Source organism: Lolium rigidum, chromosome 2 (assembly GCF_022539505.1).
Source record: "Lolium rigidum isolate FL_2022 chromosome 2, APGP_CSIRO_Lrig_0.1, whole genome shotgun sequence".
Taxonomy (NCBI): domain Eukaryota; kingdom Viridiplantae; phylum Streptophyta; class Magnoliopsida; order Poales; family Poaceae; genus Lolium; species Lolium rigidum.
The window spans coordinates 165,000,662-165,006,375 of NC_061509.1; the positions used below are offsets into that span (position 1 = coordinate 165,000,662).

Below are 5,714 nucleotides of genomic sequence, written 5' to 3' on the forward strand. Positions count from 1 at the left end.
CCAAGCGCGACGGACCGAAAAAATCGTCGTTGGACTTTGCCTGACGCAGTTTCCACAACGGAACCCATATCGTCGGGTTAGGCCCATAGGCGACGAAAAATACCCCTTAGCGGACGATTTTGAGACGTTGTCTATCAGAACTTTTCTTGTAGTGTAGACCATAGTTGTAGATCAGTATCCTAGGTTCCTAATCCCGACCTAAACCCTAAACTTACACCCTAAACCCTAGCTTACACACTAGTAACAGAAAAAAAATCTTGTAACAAGTGACCGTAGGCACACTATTATGTAAAGGTCTTTGGACGTTTTCCGCCTATTCTCGGGGGCTAGAGGGAGTTGTTTTGGATTCACTTGTTTTCACTTATGCATGAAATGATAAATAGATACTCCCTCCCGTCCTTTTAATTGACTCGAATTTAGTACAAAGTTGTACTAAATCCGAGTCAACTAAAAGAGACCGGAGGGAGTATTACCTATCATTTCATATGTCGTCCCATCCTATTGCCCGCCAAATTATGCGCGCTGAAAAGCTAGGGTGTTTCCGTCCCGGTGGTCGTAGAATAGGGGCAACACTCATGAAATCGTGCTAAAAACCATCGAAACCCAAACTCCTTAGCAAGTAGTAAGGGCAAGCCCACAATTTTGAGTATGAGTATTTAAAATTATAGTCAATGAAGGACATATATTATATGTGCTTGAGAAACCCACACAATGAAGGATACTTATGCTTAAGAAACATACGTATTTACGAAAATAAAAGTAAAGAAATAATATTTGAATTTTCAATAACAAAAAGACATGCAAAAAAGATTATTTTGTAAAATAAGAAAGTGAGCTACATGATCCTTTTATGTGTAAAAAAAGACATGCGTGTATTTAAAAAAAATATTTGGGTGTGTAGTTGGGTATTCATGTGAATACAACTAAATTGAAGTACCCGCCCACCGTGTGGTAAGAACTTGGGTATACAAGGTTGTCGTAAATAGGGAAATACACAAATTAGTTTGGCATGGAGACCTAGACCATATGTGTAGATCAGTATCCTAGACTCCTACATCTTAACCATAATCCCGACCTAAACCCTAAACTTACACCCTAAGCCCTAGCTTAGACACTAATTAAGTCTGTATACCTAGTAAGAGAAAAAAATATTGCAACAAGTGACCGTAGGCACACTATTATGGAAAGGTCTTTCGACGTTTCCCGCCTATTCTCGGAGGCTAGAGGGAGTTGTTTTGGGATTCACCTGTTTTCATTTATGCATGAAATGACAGATATATATTACCTATCATTTCATGTGTCGTCCCATCGTAGTGGCGGCGTGCTATGAATTTTAGGTGCTTGGAGATTTCTCCATGAATTTCTTTTTCAGCGAGCCGTAACTTGCGAATATGATCTCCGGTTGAGGCGGTCCTCAAGGCAATGGAAACCTCCCTTGGAGTTAGGGTTTCTCATACTTCTACTTTTTGGATCTTGTTGATCCGTCGATCTCTACTTTGCCGGACGTCGTGGTCGAGGTTGACAGATCAGACCCCTTGCGACTGAGTGGAGGATATTAATACATAGAACATGATAATGTCGACAACTATATATATAGAAGCCATTCCTACAGAAGATGGCGTTGAACCCTTCTACACCAAGTTGGCGTTGTAGAGTTCCATAGCCATAAACCCTAGATCACATCCCTAAACCTCATTGGGTGCATCTATGTGACCGTCAAGTCCATCTTCTAGTCTTCAAGTCGTGTATTGTTTATGATCACGCCGATAAGAAATGTTTGAGAGAAGTTCTTCATCACGCCGATAAGAAATATTTCAGGTCGTCAAAGGGACCTCGCCATCGGCGGCGCCGAGCTCGTATACAGGTAGTTATCTCCCTACGTGCTTATTCATTCATGTGCGTCTACTCGCGCGGGAGAAGTCCAGCAGCGAAAACTCTGTCGAAATTCGTATCTACTCACGCGCCAGCAGAGTCCAACTGGCCCAGCAGCCCAACTAGCCCAATAGCCGAGCAGCCCGTTTTGCGCTCTGCGTGTTATTAGCCGTCCAATGCAGATCGACGGTCGAAGCTCATCCCCCGGAATAAAACAAGCCGAACCGAATTTCTCCCCCTTCTTTCCTCTCCTGCGATGAGAGAGGCGGCGACCACGCCGGCGCGGCCGGGCTTGCTCGCCGGAGCGCGCACGCCTGCGTGCATCCACGCGAGCGGCTCCGTCGATCTCGCCTTGCCGGCGTCGCGCGCGTGGCCGCGGCGGCTGCTGAGCGCGGGTGAGGGTGCGCCGGGAACCAGGACGACGCGCCGGCGACGATGCGTGCCGCGGAGATCCGTCGCCCACACAAGCCATCCTCGTTCCCTCCGCCGGCAACGAAACACGGCAGAGCCGACCAGCTAGAAGAGATGGCGGCCAGGGGACTACGGTGTGCTGCTGCTCGCCGGCCACCTCCACATCGCCGCCGGCGACCTCGTCCGCGACGAGCTCGCGTCCACCGGCCAGCTTGCCCTGCAGGTAAGGATCCCTGTTTCTTCACTTCTGGTTCCTGGTTCGGTGCGCTGTGGATCTGCCAAGGCTGACATTCGTATTCAGAATTTAACCTCCTGTGTGTGCTAACCATAAGATTTCTAGGTGTCTATTTCCGTGTGAGCTAGATCACACCATACGATTTAGTTTAGGCTTGCTATAAAACATTGACTCTTGTTGTGCAGAATTAGCTTGTCCGAGCTGTCAAGATGCAATTGCTGCCCAATTGCTCTTGATTGATTCTATAATAATAGAACAAGTTCGAAATGCTACATGTTTATATGAATCTCACCGAATCAATACTTGAGATCAACTTTTCTGATTGCTATTTCATTCCAATTGGGAAAGTGTAGAGCTTTATTAAGTAATTAATTTGTTCAGAATTCTTCGACAGCAGTAGTATTCTTGCCCCACGATTGTAAGTTCTCTTTATTTGTTCACTTCAGGATCTGCATTTATCTGCTAGTTGTTACCATGTCTGCAATGGCCACCATGGGCACTAGGATATTAGAGAACAGCTACTGCTAGCTGGGAAAGGCAGTAGTGTTATTGCGCTCTAGTCTAGATTATATTTGTAGTGCTTTATTATTCTTTTTTAGATAAAAAATCTTACCCAGAATATACACAATCGGCAGGTCTTTTTATGGCAGCTGCAACTCGCAAGGGTCGCAGCGATGCCCGTCACGTGCAAGTATGAGGAGATCTAGGCGCCAGAGGTATGGACACCAAACGCTTTTCATCTGCTCATCTCATTGATAATGTGTGTATTTTTCCATACCAGCTTAATTGCACTCGTTTCTTTTCTAATATGCATTTTCTAATATGTGAGGTGCATAAAAGTATGCTGTGTGACTGCTGCTGCCAAGGCCGTGGCGGAGAGTTCACCACGCCGCAACCGCGGTGGTGGTGCTATCTCGGTTTTGGCTACAATTCTTTCAGGTGATTCCTTGAGTCGATGTCCAGCATCTGGCTATGAAGTCTTTGAATTAATTATATGTGGAGGTTTTCTGGTACTGTTTTGTGCTGCTGGTGATTTTGTTTTGCTGCTTGTTCTTTCCCCTTTGCACCATTGAAAGATTTTTCAGTTGCCAATTGCTTGTATATCATTTCCTAGATGTTTTTGCCAATTCCCAATATGTATATGTGTTGTGCATGGTGCTGGATATATACAACTCAGTAACTTAATCCAGCTTATTTGTGTTGTACATTAACACACCAGTTATGGTAGTGTTTATGTGATTTTGATGTGCAATTTTCTGTTAACAAGAAGAGATTCTTATCTTTTAGATTCTCCGGTGCATCCATTTTAAGGGCTGAAATTCTCCTTTTTTTCCAAACTAAGATTCAATGACAGCGCAGCCATTAAATTACTTTAGTCTGGGACTAGTAAAAATTTGGTAATGTTGCCTGTTCAAATTTAGTGGTGTTGCTCAGCGAAGCAAAGCTAGTTTATGTGGTTTGTGTGATTTAGAGCAGATCTTGTTTAGTTCTTTTGACCTCTGTGCTAATTATTGTTATAAGATATATAAGAACAGGGTGTGTTGTACTAACCCTGAATTGTTTTTCTTCTAGGGCAAGGAAGGAGACCGACTAAATGACAGACAAGATGGAACCATTAGCTGTAGTACTTAAGCTGGACTACCTAGGAGACATGTATCAGTTCTTCTTTGCTTATAAGCATCAGCTGAACAATGGTAAGCTTCCTCTAGCTTCTGAAAGACGATTTGAATGTCTGAGACATTTTTAAGGTGCATGAAATTATTTGTTTGGTGCATCTACCATATTAACCCGTAGAATTTGGTCTTGACTAGATCCTTATTTCTGCTTGTTAGTAATGTCAGTCCGTATAGAGTCTTGATCTGTTATTGTTTCAAGAAGAAAGCTGTCTTAAAGTTCGGGTCTGTACAAGTCTTTTCTCGCTTTGTTTCTCTTTGGGATGCTTTTGTTTGTTCCCAATGTGGTGAATAATCAACTCGTTCTAGTTCAAGCTGTGAGACCAATCTCAAAATGAGCATTTTTTAATCACTATGCTAGTTTTACTGGCTGTATATATTGCGTCATGGTCTTTGCTATTCACATGAAACAATCTGGTAGTGTGCATAGTACTTGTTTCTGGCACGATATTTATGGCTACTTTGCAACCTTTCATCTCAGTGCCACAAGGTGTGAGTAGCTACCCACGTGTCGATTCATTCTAGAAGAATCTGATGCTCATTTGGTGTTTTTTTTATATCAATTGCACTTTTATCTTGAATAGCCATCGTAGCTGTTTATCTTTCTGCATCTTGTTTATGTCTATGTATGTGTGCTGTACTAACCATGAATTGTTTTTCTTCAAGGGCAAGGAGGACGACTTAATGGTAGACAAGATAGAACCAATACTTAATCCGGAGTACCCACAGACAACAGAGACATCTATCAGTTCTTCTTCTTCGTTGCTTATAAGCATCAGGTGTACAATGGTAATTTTCCTGTAGCTTCTAAAGACAATTTGAACCTCTGAAACATTTTTAATTTGTACGAAATTTTTTGTTTGGTGCAGCTGCCATCTTAATCTTGGAAAGCATTTAGAATATGGTCTTAACTAGAATCCTTGTTTCTGCTTGTTACTAATGTCAGTCTGTATAGAATCTTGATCTGTTATTGTTTCCAAAAGAAAAAAAGCCGCCTTATAGTTTTGGTCAGTACGAGTCTTTTCTCGCTTTTTGTTTCTCTTTGAGCCGTGTTGTTCATTCCCAAATGTGGTGAATAAAGTTTTGCTTTATATGTTCTCTGTGGATTCATTCCTTTGATTGTTTGTAGCAGCTGCGGCTGATGGACAATGGACGGCTAGCGGCTCGGCATGGTTTTGGTCACCGGCACCAGTAAACTGATAATACCCAGTTGCAGAGGACGGACGGCAAGCGTCGCTGGTAAGTGAGGACTAGCTGGTGTTCCTCGAACCCACGAGCAAAGGACGGAGGAGCTGGTTGGTCTGCAAGCATGGTTCACCCTTTTGTTGTTGCTGCATGTTGAGAAGCTATGCTGGATCGATTTGTGAGCGGATGATGTGTCAAGTGGGTGGTGTTATTATTATTGGTTTTGCTGTTTGTGATGTCTGACAGTGAAGTCAAGACGTGATATAGTTCCATGGTTTTGTGCACCCTTTGGTTTTTGCTGCTACGACGCTGGGATTTCCTGGAGCTCGAGGACCGTC

General features: G+C 43.2%; 1 long non-coding RNA gene across 1 annotated transcript; it reads left to right on the top strand.

Moving 5' to 3' along the window:
• The first annotated feature begins 3,150 nt into the window (after window positions 1–3,150).
• Window positions 3,151–4,177, top strand: LOC124687627. The gene is made up of 3 exons (XR_006998262.1): window positions 3,151–3,234; window positions 3,348–3,457; window positions 4,091–4,177. It is a non-coding gene; the product is annotated as an uncharacterized LOC124687627 (long non-coding RNA).
• The last annotated feature ends 1,537 nt before the right edge of the window (window positions 4,178–5,714 follow it).